The sequence below is a fragment of the Hyla sarda genome, chromosome 11, assembly GCF_029499605.1.
Source record: "Hyla sarda isolate aHylSar1 chromosome 11, aHylSar1.hap1, whole genome shotgun sequence".
NCBI classification, from domain to species: Eukaryota; Metazoa; Chordata; class Amphibia; order Anura; family Hylidae; genus Hyla; species Hyla sarda.
The window spans coordinates 4,600,800-4,617,216 of record NC_079199.1 but is presented as its reverse complement, the minus strand read 5'-3'; the positions used below and the strand labels follow the sequence as shown (position 1 = coordinate 4,617,216).

General features: G+C 44.6%; 1 protein-coding gene and 1 long non-coding RNA gene across 2 annotated transcripts in view; one reads left to right on the top strand and one right to left on the bottom strand.

The window, feature by feature from the left end:
* The window catches only part of LOC130295430 (uncharacterized), a 67,574-nt gene extending 63,378 nt beyond the window's left edge, over nucleotides 1-4,196 (top strand). The window contains exon 3 of the long non-coding RNA XR_008848827.1: nucleotides 3,686-4,196. This is a non-coding gene — a long non-coding RNA (uncharacterized LOC130295430). The remainder of the gene's footprint in view (nucleotides 1-3,685) is intronic.
* Nucleotides 1-16,417, bottom strand: part of KCNK13 (potassium two pore domain channel subfamily K member 13) — a 58,211-nt gene that overhangs the window by 1,300 nt on the left and 40,494 nt on the right. The gene's annotated exons all lie outside the window — the stretch shown is intronic.

Here is a 16,417-nt window from a genome sequence, read left to right as displayed (position 1 = left end):
AACTGAATCCATAGAGAACGTGAGCCGCAGAAAACAAGACACGCCTACTGCGCAACATTTACATCCGAATCTCATTACAAGGAAATAAACTTAAAGGGGTACTCCGGTGGAAAACTTTTTTTTTTTTTTAAATCAACTGGTGCCAGAAAGTTAAACAGATCTGTAAATTACTTTTATAAAAAAAAAATCTTAATCCTTCTAGTACTTATTAGCTGCTGAATACTACAAAGGAAATTCTTTTCTTTTTTTGGAACACAGAGCTCTCTGCTGACATCACGAGCATAGTGCTCTCTACTGACATCTCTGTCCATTTTAGGAACTGTCCAGAGTAGGAGAAAATCCCCATAGCAAACATATGCTGCTCTGGACAGTTCCTAAAATGGACAGAGATGTCAGCAGAGAGCACTGTGCTCGTGATGTCAGCAGACAGTTCTGTTTTTCAAAAAGAAAAGAATTTCCTCTGTAGTATTCAACAGCTAATAAGTACTGGAAGGATTAAGATTTTGTAATAGAAGTAATTTACAAATTTGCTTAACTTTCTGGCACCAGTTGATTTAAAAAAAAAAAAAAAAAAAAATAATAATAATAATAATTTCCACTGGAGTACCCCTTTAATTTAGGTAAAAGAAACAAAGTGTCCGATCGATTCATTAGAATTTATTACTGAGACGCAGGGATAACTACAGGGCGTGGGTGCCTGAGGGGGGGGGGTTCACCGGAAAGTTACCAGAGTCACCGAACAAAGCGAATCTGATGCCACCGAGTGAGCCCGACATGGGAGATAGTCACATGACACTGACTGCAACCTGCGCAGAGGAGGCGATGAAGAGTAATTTCTCCTAATATCACAACACACCCTAAAATTTACGTCTCCTTCATCCTGGTCCTGTGTGGGGTCTTATACTGCTCTATGGTGGTCTCTATCACAGCTCAGCTTCATTTATGATATAAGAAATAACGTAATAACCAAAGAATAACAACGTTTCCAATAATGCTGATACCATGATAAGTGCCTATCTCAGTGTTTCCCAACCAGGGTGCTTCCAGCTGTTGCAAAACTACAACTCCCAGCATGCCTGGACAGCCGAAGGCTGTCCAGGCATACTGGGAGTTGTAGTTTTGCAACAGCTGGAGGCACCCTGGTTGGGTAACACCAGTGTGTGCGGAGCGCCCCCAGGATGACACGTGGTGAGAGACAGGTCAGGGGGACCCACAATGTCATAAACACCTTATAGAACATTCAGACGTGACAGAGGATAACATCCCGAAATAAAATCCGGAGGCGTCATCTCATAAAAGCAGAAGGACCTTCAGGAGTAAGATTATCACAGTGTTGCTACAAAGTATTACATTTTAGGAAAGATGGCCCCTCCCCATTACTGAGGCTCCTCCCACAGTGCTGCTACAAAGTATCAAAATTATAGAAAAGATAGCCTCTCCCCATAACTGAGGCTCCTCCCAGTGTTGCTACAAAGTATTACATTTTAGGAAAGATGGCCCCTCCCACAGTGCTGCCACAAAGTATCAAATAATAGAAAATATAGCCCCTCCCCATTATTCAGGCTCCTCCCCACTTCTGCTACAAAGCATCAAATTACAGAAAAGATAGCCCCTCCCCAATTGAGGCTCCTCCCAGTGTTGCTACAAAGCATCAAATTATAGAAAAGATAGCCCCTCCCATTACTGAGGCTCCTCCCACAGTGCTGCTACAAAGCATCAAATTATAGAAAAAATAGCACCTCCCCATTACTGAGGCTCCTCCCACAGTGCTGCTACAAAGTATCAAATTATAGAAAATATAGCCCCTCCCCATTACTGAGGCTCCTCCCACATTGCTGCTTCAAAGTATGAAATTATAGAAAAGATAGCCCCTCCCCATTAGTGAGGCTCCTCCCACAGTGCTGCTACAAAGTATCAAATTATAGAAAAGATAGCCCTTCCCCATTACTGAGGCTCCTCACCGGTGCTGCTACAAAGCATCAAATTATAGAAAAGATAGCCCTCCCATTGTGGAGGCTTTTCCCACAGTGCTGCTACAAAGCATCAAATTATAGAAAAGATAGCCCCTCCCCATTAGTGAGGCTCCTCCCACAGTGCTGCTACAAAGTATCAAATTATAGAAAAGATAGCCCTCCCATTACGGAGGCTTTTCCCACAGTGCTGCTACAAAGCATCAAATTATAGAAAATATAGCACCTCCCCATTATTGAGGCTCCTCCCACAGTGCTGCTATAAAGTATCAAATTATAGAAAAGATAGCCCCTCCCCAATACTGAGGCTCCTCCCACAGCGCTACGTCAAAGTTTCAAATTATAGAAAAGATAGCCCCTCCCCAATACTGAGGCTCCTCCCACGGTGCTGCTACTAAGTATCAAATTATAGGAAAGATAGCCCTCACATTATGGAGGCTTTTCCCACAGTGCTGCTACAAAGCATCAAATTATAGAAAATATAGCACCTCCCCATTACTGAGGCTCCTCCCACAGTGCTGCTACAAAGCATCAAATTATAGAAAATATAGCACCTCCCCATTACTGGGGCTCCTCCCACAGTGCTGCTACAAAGTATCAAATTATAGAAAATATAGCCCCTCCCCATTACTGAGGCTCCTCCCAAAGTGCTGCTACAAAGTATCAAATTATAGAAAAGATAGCCCCTCCCCATAATTGAGGCTCCTCCCCAGTGCTGCTACAAAGTATCAAATTATAGAAAAGATAGCCCCTTCCCAATACTGAGACTCCTCCCACAGTGCTGCATCAAAGTTTCAAATTATAGAAAAGATAGCCCCTCCCAAATACTGAGGCTCCTCCCACGGTGCTGCTACTAAGTATCAAATTATAGGAAATATGGCTGCTTCCCATTACTGAGGCTCCTCCCACAGTGCTGCTACAAAGTATCAAATTATAGAAAAGATAGCCCCTCCCCATTACTGAGGCTCCTCCCAAAGTGCTGCTACAAAGTATCAAATTATAGAAAAGATAGCCCCTCCCCATTACTGAGGCTCCTCCCCAGTGCTGCTACAAAGCATCAAACTAAAGGAAAGCTGGCTCCTCCCTATCACATAGGCTTTTCCCTCTTACTTTGGCTCCTCCCTATCACATAGGCTCCTCCCTATTACTTAGGCTCCTCCTTATTACCTAGGCTCCTCCCCATCACATAAGTTCCTCCTTATTACTTAGGCTCCTCCTTATTACATAGGCTCCTCCCCATCACATAGGCTCTTCCCTATCACACAGGCCCCTCCCCATCACATAGGCCCCTCCCCATCACATAGGCTCCTCCCCATCACATAGGCTCTTCCCTATTACTTAGGCTCCTCCCATCACATAGGCTCCTCTCATTACTTAGGCTCCTCCCATCACATAGGCTCCTCTCATTACTTAGGCTCCTCCCCATCACATAGGCCCCTCCCCATCACATAGGCTCCTCCCCATCACATAGGCTCTTCCCTATTACTTAGGCTCATCCCTATCACATAGGCTCTTCCCTATTACTTAGGCTCCTCCCTATCACATAGGCTCCTCCCCATCACATAGGCTCTTCCCTATTAGGCTCCTCCCTATCACATAGGCTCCTCCCATCACATAGACTCCTCCCCATTACTTAGGCTCCTCCCCAGTGACTGAGATTACTGTAATGTATTTTTGTAGTTTCTACTTTCCCTTCCTTGCTGTCTTCTCTCCAGGTAATGACTTCCTGCTGGGCTTGTGCTTATACACAGCAGCCAACCTTATAAAGCAGAGCTGCAGGGAAAAGTACAGAGAAGAGAAAGATCGTCAGCCTGAACCTCTGATTTTTGCCCCGTATGCGGTTTTCCCACCGGAGCTAAAACTGTGGTAGACCAAAGGAGCAGAGCCGCAGTGTAAAGCATAAGGGAAAGACACATCAGTAGCCTGAGCCTTTGATGAGACAGCAGGTGGATAAAAGATTAAAGGGGTACTCCAGCCCTGAGACATCTAATCCCCTATCCAAAGGATACGGGATAAAATGTCTCACCACGGGGGTCCCGCTGCTTGTATTCGCCACCCACCTGTTTGAGCTGCACGCGGCGGTGCCAGCTCACAAACAGCCGGATGGCAACCACGGGGCCGGAGTATCGTGACGTCACCCCCCGCCCGCGCTATGCAAGTCTATGGGAGGGGGCGTGAAGGCCATTTTAATCCTTCCAGTATTTTATAGGGGCTGTATACCACAGAGGAAATGTGTCACCACCACAGTGCTCTCTGCTGACCTCTGCTGTCCATTTTAGGAACTGTCCAGAGCAGCATATGTTTGCTATATGGATTTTCTCCTGCTCTGGACAGTTCCTAAAATGGACAGCAGAGGTCAGCAGAGAGCACTGTGGTCGTGAAAGAAGAGAAATCCAAAAAGAAAAGCATTTCCTCTGTAGTATACAGCCCCTAAAAAGTACTGGAAGGATTAAGATTTTTTAATAGAAGTCATTTACAAATCTGTTTTACTTTCTAACACCAGTTGATTTAAAAAAAAAAAAAAGTTTTCCACCGGAGTATCCAATAAGAGCGGCCGATTCCCTCGGTGTCCATCACTGCAGCCAATCAGAAGATCCACAATAGGACGTTACCAGGAGGAAACGGAAAACCCGAAAACCATCACCGGATAATAGATGCTGCCGTGAAGTGTCCTTGAGCGGCCGGGATCAGCCGCGTCTATTGTCCGTAAAATGAGAAAATTAATTAGAATCCAGAAAAAAATTACTGAAAAGTTTAACTCTTTGGTGTAAAGTAAAGGAAAAAAACTGCAATTCCTTGTATCACTCAATCAGTTCTCTCTCTCTCTCTCTCTCTCTCTCTCTCTCTCTATATATATATATATAGGGATATATACCATAGAGACAGACCATAGAGCTGATATAGGGATATATATATATATATATATATATATATATATATATACCATAGAGACAGACCATAGAGCTGATATAGGGATATATATATATATATATATATATATATATATATATATATATATATACCATAGAGACAGACCATAGAGCTGATATAGGGATATATATATACCATAGAGACAGACCATAGCGCTGATATAGGGATATATATATACCATAGAGACAGACCATAGAGCTGCTATAGGGATATATATACCATAGAGACAGACCATAGAGCTGATATAGGGATATATATACCATAGAGACAGACCATAGAGCTGATATAGGGATATATATATATATATACCATAGAGACAGACCATAGAGCTGATATAGGGATATATACCATAGAGACAGACCATAGAGCTGATATAGGGATATATATACCATAGAGACAGACCATAGAGCTGATATAGGGATATATATATATATATACCATAGAGACAGACCATAGAGCTGATATAGGGATATATACCATAGAGACAGACCATAGAGCTGATATAGGGATATATATATATATATATACCATAGAGACAGACCATAGAGCTGATATAGGGATATATACCATAGAGACAGACCATAGAGCTGATATAGGGATATATATATATATATACCATAGAGACAGACCATAGAGCTGATATAGGGATATATACCATAGAGACAGACCATAGAGCTGCTATAGGGATATATATATATATATATATATATATATATATACCATAGAGACAGACCATAGAGCTGCTATGGGGCCCTTGCAGAGGGTGGGTCCCCGCTGGAGGACAGTGTTCTGACCTTTCGGGGATGTATTTGTCGTCTACACTGGTTTACGTACAGTATAAATGACCGTTCGCCGTGTTTGTTTTATGGCGCAGACATCGCCGCGTTCTCCCGCACTCGGGGGCGGTTCATGTCGTTCTTTCCGCTGCGTCTCCCTCAGGATCTCATAATAATTTCCTAATGGCAGCTTAAAAGCCAAGAAATGCAAAGAAATCACTTTGAAGAGAATCGTCTGCTCCTTGTCAATATTAACTCCGCAGCTTCAGTCCTCCGCACAGAAATGTCAACATCTCAACCGCGCTAAAGATTCCTCCGAGGGCGAAGAAGATGTTCAGAGCCGACAGCAGAGAGTGATCTATACAATACATGACTCTCCTGACATCCTCTGTGCTGCTGGGGATCCTACTCCTAACACTATATACCTCTCAGGATGTGACAATCCATTAGATTAACACAATTCACTGCTGAAACACTCTGCGCTGCTGAGGACTCTGCTCCTTTCACTATGTAAGGGCCCTATTACACAAAGGAGATTCACAACATGATCAGTACACTCCTCTCCTGACATACTCTGTACTGCTATGGACCCTGCTCCTCCACTATATAACTCTCACCCTGTGACCTCCACATGATCAGCACACTCCTCTCCTGACATACTCTGTACTGCTGTGGACCCTGCTCCTCTACTATATAACTCTCACCCTGTGACCTCCACATGATCAGTACACTCCTCTCCTGACATACTCTGTACTGCTGTGGACCCTGCTCCTCCACTATATAACTCTCACCCTGTGACCTCCACATGATCAGCACACTCCACTCCTGACATACTCTGTACTGCTGTGGACCCGGCTCCTCTACTATATAACTCTCACCCTGTGACCTCCACATGATCAGTACACTCCTCTCCTGACATACTCTGTACTGCTGTGGACCCTGCTCCTCCACTATATAACTCTCACCCTGTGACCTCCACATGATCAGCACACTCCTCTCCTGACATTCTCTGTACTGCTGTGGACCCTGCTCCTCCACTATATAACTCTCACCCTGTGACCTCCACATGATCAGCACACTCCTCTCCTGACATACTCTGTACTGCTGTGGGCCCTGCTCCTCTACTATATAACTCTCATCCTGTGACCTCCACATGATCAGCACACTCCTCTCCTGAAATACTCTGTACTGCTGTGGACCCTGCTCCTCCACTATATAACTCTCACCCTGTGACCCACACATGATCAGTACACTCCTCTCCTGAAATACTCTGTACTGCTGTGGACCCTGCTCCTCCACTATATAACTCTCACCCTGTGACCTCCACATGATCAGCACACTCCTCTCCTGAAATACTCTGTACTGCTGTGGACCCTGCTCCTCTACTATATAACTCTCACCCTGTGACCTCCACATGATCAGCACACTCCTCTCCTGACATACTCTGTACTGCTGTGGGCCCTGCTCCTCTACTATATAACTCTCATCCTGTGACCTCCACATGATCAGCACACTCCTCTCCTGAAATACTCTGTACTGCTGTGGACCCTGCTCCTCCACTATATAACTCTCACCCTGTGACCCACACATGATCAGTACACTCCTCTCCTGAAATACTCTGTACTGCTGTGGACCCTGCTCCTCCACTATATAACTCTCACCCTGTGACCTCCACATGATCAGCACACTCCTCTCCTGACATATTCTGTACTGCTGTGGACCCTGCTCCTCCACTATATAACTCTCACCCTGTGACCTCCACATGATCAGCACACTCCTCTCCTGACATACTCTGTACTGCTGTGGACCCTGCTCCTCCACTATATAACTCTCACCCTGTGACCTCCACATGATCAGCACACTCCTCTCCTGAAATACTCTGTACTGCTGTGGACCCTGCTCCTCCACTATATAACTCTCACCCTGTGACCTCCACATGATCAGCACACTCCTCTCCTGACATACTCTGTGCTGCGGGAAGATCGCGCTTCTTCCTCTGTGTTCTGTTACCACAAGAATAGGGAGAGTGGAATCTGCTCTGGACAAGTAGGGAGACACCTAGTGGCACATTGTATTTAAAACACAAATAAAACAGAAAACTTCATTTTTTTTTTAAAAACAAAGTACATAAAAACATTTGTATTTACCATAAGGCGTGCAACAAATCTTAGTTTTAATGAGAGCGGCCATTTAAAGATTCAAATCCATTACATTGAACTTCAGCCGGGTTCACTTTGCGTTTTTGTCTCCATTTCCCTACTTTTGTTTTTCTGTCCGCAAATTTTTTTTGGTCAACTGCGAAACGGTGTATAACAAAAAATAAAGTATATATTACAATCTGTCAATGGAGACCGAGTCCGCTGTATGGCAGCATCTGTTAGTTTATATGTATAAAACGTATAAATGTTACATGGGAACACGACGCAGTGTGAACGCAGCCTTATGTGAAGATCCCGGATTCAGACGAGTGTTTAGCTTTTTCCTAGATAACTTTTGCATCTAAACATTAATGGTTACCATGGAAACACTCTGCCGATGCAAATGCCGGCAACTCGGAGAAGGAGCTGAGTCCTCAAGGAGCGATGCCGAGGACTCCTATATCCAGCACCATCATCTGCAGGCAACTGGGCATTTAAGGGTTACTCCACATTACACATAAATCAAATGATCCTTTGCCTGCAGGATGTAAATGTTACAAATCGCAACGTATTTAACTCCCTGTCAAGTGTATCCATAGTGAATGCCTCCAGAATAGAGACAAACCCATAGAGCAGCGTTTCCCAACCAGTGTGTCTCCAGCTGTTACAAAACTACAACTCCCAGCCTTCGGCTGTCAGGGCATGCTGAGAATTGTAGTTTTGCAAAAAATGGAGGCACACTTAATGGTCCAGGCATTCTGGAGATTGTAGTTTTGCAACAGCTGGAGGCACACTGGTTGGTCCAAGCATGCTGGAAATTGTAGTTTTGCAACAGCTGGAGGCACATTAAATGGTCCAGGCATGCTGGAGATTGTAGTTTTGCAACTGCTGGAGGCACAATAGTTGGCCCAGGCATGCTGGGAGTTGTAGTTTTGCATCAGTTGGAGGCACAATGGTTGGTCCGGGCATGCTGGGAGTTGTAGTTTTGCAACAGCTGGAGGCACACTGGTTGGTCCAGGCATGCTGGAAATTGTAGTTTTGCAACAGCTTTAGGCCATGTTCACATGACGTATAATGTGCGGAATGTCCGCATGGAAAAAACATTCAGAATATTTGTATGATCCGGTGGGCACTAGGACCGCTCAGAAATGTGCAGTCTCAGAGAGCAATGTATTTCTGAACAAAATCGGCAAAAAGAATAGAGATGTCTTTTCTTTCTGCGAACAACGAAATTGGGATTTCCAGGCACGAACATTTGCCACAGAAATTCCGCCATGTGCACAGTGCAGCGGAATCCCATTGATATCAATGGGATGCTGCTGCAGAAAAATTTCCAAGTGGAATATTTTTACGGATTTCCACTCAGAAAGCAGGATTTTAAATTCCAGAAACTTTCTTTACAAGGAAAAGACTTAAAGGGGAACTCCAGCTTTAAAACATGCATCCCCTATACACAGGATACAGAATATATGTCAAATTGGGGGGAGAGGTCTGTCCTCTAGGGGGGCTGATCTCTTATCTCATGGCCCCTTCCATAGAAAATGCATAAAGCGCGGCCAACCCCACCGCTCCGTGCACAGGGAGAGAATGGGCCCCATTCTGGAGATCGTGGGGGGTCCCAGAGGCTGGATCCCTGCAATCACATCTGTGGATAAAAAGCCATATATTTAGTGTATACGTCATTGTTTCCCAACCTGGGTGCCTCCAGCTGTTGCAAAACTACAACTCCCAGCATGCCCGGACAGCTAAAGGCTGTCCGGGCATGCTGGGAGTTGTAGTTTGGCAACAGCTGGAGGCACTCTGGTTGGGAAACACTGATATATGTAAAAAAAAAAGGCTACAAAGTTGCATATATTTTATACACGTAAATGTCGTCCCCCCTGAAATTTTTCTATAAAGTGAAGTATTCCTCACAGGAAAGGATTGCAGTAACACAGGTTTTGCTATACACATGTTTATTCCCTTTGTGTGTATTGCAAAGAGAGAAACAGGCGCTCCCTTGTGAAGAACCAACGGGATCACAGGTGTGTGGGAGGGGAGGGAAAAAGTAAAGGCTCACCCTGCCAGGTTGTGCGTACTCCCACACAACCAAGATGTGCGTTTGATATGATGATCTCGGTCTGCAGCCTTCCCAGAGCTAGCGGAGAGATGTAAGGTGAACTTCAGAAGAGATGGGAATATCGGCGCTGACCAAGGAGAGGACAATGGAGCCAGGTATGTAGCGAACAGAATTTAATCCAATGCGACGCGTTTCACCGCGCTTGCGCGGTTTCATCAGGCCTGATGAAACCGCGCAAGCGCGGTGAAACGCGTCGCATTGGATTAAATTCTGTTCGCTACATACCTGGCTCCATTGTCCTCTCCTTGGTCAGCGCCGATATTCCCATCTCTTCTGAAGTTCACCTTACATCTCTCCTTTGTGTGTATTGGAACTAAACCAAAAAAGGAGGAAAAAAAGCAAATTGGACATAATGTCACCAAACTCCAAAAATGGGCTGGACAAAATTATTGGCCCCTTAACTTAATATTTGGTTGCTCACCCTTTGGAAAAAATAAGTGAAATCAGTGTCTTCCTATAAGCATCAATAACCTTCTTACACCTCTCAGCCGGAATGTTGGACCACTCTTCCTATAACCATCAATAAGCTTCTTACACCTCTCAGCCGGAATGTTGGACCACTCTTCCTATAAGCATCAATAAGCTTCTTACACCTCTCAGCCGGAATGTTGGACCACTCTTCCTATAAGCATCAATAAGCTTCTTACACCTCTCAGCCGGGATGTTAGACCACTCTTCCTATAACCATCAATAAGCTTCTTACACCTCTCAGCCGGAATGTTGGACCACTCTTCCTATAACATCAATAAGCTTCTTACACCTCTCAGCCGGGATGTTGGACCACTCTTCCTATAAGCATCAATAAGCTTCTTACACCTCTCAGCCGGGATGTTAGACCACTCTTTCTATAACCATCAATAGGCTTCTTACACCTCTCAGCCGGAATGTTGGGCCACTCTTCCTATAACATCAATAAGCTTCTTACACCTCTCAGCCGGGATGTTGGACCACTCTTCCTATAACCATCAATAAGCTTCTTACACCTCTCAGCCGGAATGTTGGACCACTCTTCCTATAACATCAATAAGCTTCTTACACCTCTCAGCCGGAATGTTGGACCACTCTTCCTATAACCATCAATAAGCTTCTTACACCTCTCAGCCGGAATGTTGGACCACTCTTCCTATAAGCATCAATAAGCTTCTTACACCTCTCAGCCGGGATGTTAGACCACTCTTTCTATAACCATCAATAGGCTTCTTACACCTCTCAGCCGGAATGTTGGACCACTCTTCCTATAACATCAATAAGCTTCTTACACCTCTCAGCCGGAATGTTGGACCACTCTTCCTATAACCATCAATAAGCTTCTTACACCTCTCAGCCGGAATGTTGGACCACTCTTCCTTTACAAACTGCTCCAGGTCTCTTATTGGAAGACGCCTTTTCCCAACAGTAATTATAAGATCTCTCCACAGGTGATCAATGGGATTTAGATCTGGACTCATTGCTGACACTTCAGAACTCTCCAGCGCTTTGTTGTCTCCATTTCTGGGGCTTTTTGACGTATGTTTGGGGTCATTGTCCTGCTGGAAGACCCAAGATCTCGGACACAAACCCAGCTTTCTGACACTGGGCTGTACAGTGCGACCTAAAATCCATTGGTAATCCTCAGATTTCATGATGTCTTGTACACATTCAAGGCCCCCAGTGCCAGAGGCAGCAAAACAACCCAAAACATCACTGACCTCCCCCATATGTCACTGTAGGTTCTGTGTTCTTTTCTTTGTAGGCCTCATTCCGTTTTCGGTAAACAGTAGAATGATTTGCTTTACCAAAAACCTCTATCCTGGTCTCATCTGTCCACAAGACGTTTTCCCAGAAGGATTTTGGTTACTCAAGTTCATTTTGGTAAAATGTAGTTTTGCTTTATGTCTCTGTGTCAGCAGTGGGGTCCTCCTGGGTCTCCTCCATAGTGGGGTCCTCCTGGGTCTCCTCCATAGTGGGGTCCTCCTGGGTCTCCTCCATAGTGGGGTCCTCCTGGGTCTCCTCCATAGTGGGGTCCCCCTGGGTCTCCTCCATAGTGGGGTCCCCCTGGGTCTCCTCCATAGTGGGGTCCCCCTGGGTCTCCTCCATAGTGGGGTCCCCCTGGGTCTCCTCCATAGTGGGGTCCCCCTGGGTCTCCTCCATAGTGGGGTCCTCCTGGGTCTCCTCCATAGTGGGGTCCTCCTGGGTCTCCTCCATAGTGGGGTCCTCCTGGGTCTCCTCCATAGTGGGGTCCTCCTGGGTCTTCTCCATAGTGGGGTCCTCCTGGGTCTCCTCCATAGTGGGGTCCTCCTGGGTCTCCTCCATAGTGCGGTCCTCCTGGGTCTCCTCCATAGTGGGGGTCCTCCTGGGTCTCCTCCATAGTGGGGTCCTCCTGGGTCTCCTCCATAGCGTTTCATTTCATATAAATGTGGACGGATAGTTCGCGCTGACACTGATGCTCCCTGAGCCTGCAGGACAGCTTGAATATCTTTGGAACTTGTTTGGGGCTGCTTATCCACCATCCGGACTATCCTGCAGTGACACCTTTCATAAATTTTTGTCTTCGGTCCACACCCAGGGAGATTATCTACAGGGCCATGGGTTGTAAACTTCTTGATAATGTTGTGCACTGCGGACAAAGACAAATCTAGATCTCTGGGGATGGACTTGTAACCTTGAGATTGTTGATATTTTTCCACAATTTTGGTTCCCAAGTCCTCAGACAGTTCTCTTCTCCTCTTTCTGTTGTCCATGCTTAGTGTGGCGCACACAGACACACAATGCAAAGACTAAGTGAACTTCTCTCCTTTTTATCTGCTTATCAGGTGGGATTTTTATATTGCCCACGCCTGTTACTTGCCCCAAGTGAGTTTATTTTCCCACAACTTTGAAAAGGTGCCAACAATTGTGTCCAGACCATTTTTGGAGTTTGGTGACATTATGTCCAATTAGCTTTTTTCCTTCCTTTTTCAGTTTAGTTCCAATACACACAAAGGGAATAAACATAAATTTGGAATAAAATTTCAGGGGTATCAATATTTACAATAGAGATGAGTGAAGTTACAGTGATTCGATTCGTCACGAACCTCACAGCTCGCCGGTTGCTGACTTTATCCTGTATAAATTAGCTCAGCTTTCCGGTGCTCCAGTGGCTGGAGACTCTCCTAGGACTGTATCCATCTTTTCCAGCCACCGGACACCTGAAAGATGAACTAATTTATGCAGATAAAGTCAGCAACCGCCGAGCTGTGAGGTTCGTGACGAATCGAATCACTGTAACTTCTCTCATCTCTAATTTACAGATATGACTATATATATATATATATATATATATATATATATATATATATATCGCAAATATAAGTGAAATTAGCATTTTAATCCTGATGTGGACGGCGCTGGAGCCGCCTGACTAGACCCCCATACTCGGACACAGTACAGACAGGCGGCGGTGCGGTAATTAGCGCCATGAAGCGTCGCACTCGCTGCCTGTGGAACTTACGGCTGATGGATAAAAGCACAAGATCTTCTTAGTTCCATGATTAAGGGAACGTCGCGCTGCTCCCCGGTGGTTTCGCGGCAGAGACGATCGTACAGCATGAGTTTGCTTTCATACGAGGCCGCTGGGACCCTGAGATGTCAGGAGCGCGCTGCTCATACCCAGCTTTCCTGCAGAATTACTGACATATTGTCAGCAGGAAACACCGCGGAAAATATCACCATTCACACCGCCATTGTTTCTACTTGTGATCCTCCATTATGGTGGATTATTGCTGGGTAGAATTGGAACCCCAGCAACATTAAAGGGCTCCTCTGCCTTTAGGTTGAAAAAAAAAGCAACAATTCCTAATTTTTCACCATTTCCACGCTCTCTGCTTGCTGTTAGTGAATGGAAACTTCACTGGTAAAACTTTTTTAGTTAAGAGCTTGGGCGGGGTCACCGAATATAAACCCCTTCAAACTAAAGAAGCTGCGTGACCAATAACAACCATTAGAGGATCACCCAGCTTTTCTTGAGTCCTGAATAGATTTTTTTTTAACAGAAATGTTTCCTGAATGTTTATGTATTAATGTATTTTTGTATTATTCTTTTTATTCTAATGTTTAAAGAGCATCTGTCATATCCCACAAAAAATATCATATGTTACTCAGTACCTAACCCTGATCATGTACATAGCATTGTTATTTGTCTAGCACCTATATTTCTCTCACAAATACCTCCTTTTCGTTGCTCAGTTGGTTTGTCATCCTGTGCTCTGGAGGGGGCGTGTCCTCACTCTTCATGACTCCTCCTCCTCCCTGAGTAGGATCAGAATATATCGTAGTTATACCCCTTCAGCTCTATCTATATACTGCTGCTTTCTCTATAGAATCAGGATATATAGTAGTTATACACCTCCCCTCAAGCTCTATCTGTATACTGCTGCTATCACTATGGGATCAGGATATATAGTAGTTATACACCTCTCCTCCAGCTCTATAAGATCAGGATATATAGTAGTTATACACCTCCCCCCAAGCTCTATCTGTATACTGCTGCTGCTATCTCTTTGGGATCAGAATATTTAGTAGTTATATACCTCCCCTCCAGCTCTATCTGTATACTGCTGCTATCTCTTAGTCGTTGGCTGTCCAGGCATTCTGGGAGTTGTAGTTTTTCAACAGCTGGAGGCACACTGGTTGGAAAACAGTGGTTTGACATAACAATAAGAACAATGTGCCATTCAGTAGAATGGGAAAGCTGGATGACAAGCCTAATAGAAGCCATATTGGTTGTCGAACAACATATATTCCCAGAGAACTGTCAGAAGATGCAGAAGAGCGGTGTTTTAGACTATTCATATATTCGGCTTCTCCTCGTCTTTTAAGTGTCGCTGCCTCCTCAGCTCCATCAGGGGGATTGCTGGTGATTGCTCGTCTCAGCCCAAATTGCGCCTCGATTATCAGATCTTCCCATAATCTCTGTTCTGCGCTCGGGGTGATCAGCAGAAAATCATCCTCCTTGATAATCTTTCTATTCTTTACATTCTCTGCTCTTATTCAGAATTGTGTTCGCCTCGGGAATTGCGCTTTGTTATAGAATAGGAGAATTTTCCACCAGGCTCCTGATATCAATCACCCGGCAAACGGACGAAAAACAAGGACTCCGTCGATTAACCCTTCAGGGGCTGATCGACAAATGTGCATGTGACTTAAAGGAAACATGACTTGTTACAATGTGTCAGTGTATTTCATAGACTCGATATCTCAGATTGATGCCTCTGTATGTATGAACAAGAATGATTGCGTTCATGGACAGTAAGCAGAGATTTTGATAATGATTAGAAATGATAACATATATAGTACATTGTGGCAATTGTCATTAATCAAAGATGAAAAATGTCTTGGCTTATTCAAATAAAGGTTTATGGTATTAATGAAATGTTCAACTATCAGAAGGAGATCTAATTGTATCCAGTCTAGATAATGCTCTGTGAGCTAAACATCCTGGACTCCAGACTGATACATTGTACATAGCTAGTTCTGCTCTCAGCTGAGAAGTGATACAATTGTATCCAGTCTAGGCAATGCTCTGTGAGCTAAACATCCTGGACTCCAGACTGATACATTGTACATAGCTAGTCCTGCCCTCAGCTGAGAAGTGATACAATTGTATCCAGTCTAGACAATGCTCTGTGAGCTAAACATCCTGGACCCCAGACCGATACATTGTACATAGCTAGTCCTGCTCTCAGCTGAGAAGTGATACAATTGTATCCAGTCTAGACAATGCTCTGTGAGCTAAACATCCTGGACCCCAGACCGATACATTGTACATAGCTAGTCCTGCTCTCAGCTGAGAAGTGATACAATTGTATCCAGTCTAGACAATGCTCTGTGAGCTAAACATCCTGGACTCCAGACTGATACATTGTACATAGCTAGTCCTGCCCTCAGCTGAGAAGTGATACAATTGTATCCAGTCTAGACAATGCTCTGTGAGCTAAACATCCTGGACCCCAGACCGATACATTGTACATAGCTAGTCCTGCTCTCAGCTGAGAAGTGATACAATTGTATCCAGTCTAGACAATGCTCTGTGAGCTAAACATCCAGGACCCCAGACTGATACATTGTACATAGCTAGTCCTGCTCTCAGCTGAGAAGTGATACAATTGTATCCAGTCTAGACAATGCTCTGTGAGCTAAACATCCTGGACCCCAGACTGATACATTGTACATAGCTAGTCCTGCTCTCAGCTGAGAAGTATATACAATTGTATCCAGTCTAGACAATGCTCTGTGAGCTAAACATCCTGGCCTCCAGACTGATACATGTACATAGCTAGTCCTGCCCTCAGCTGAGAAGTGATACAATTATATCCAGTCTAGACAATGCTCTGTGAGCTAAACATCCTGGACCCCAGACTGATACATTGTACATAGCTAGTCCTGCTCTCAGCTGAGAAGTGATACAATTGTATTAAGTCTAGACAATGCTCTGTGAGCTAAACATCCTGGACTCCAAACTGATAC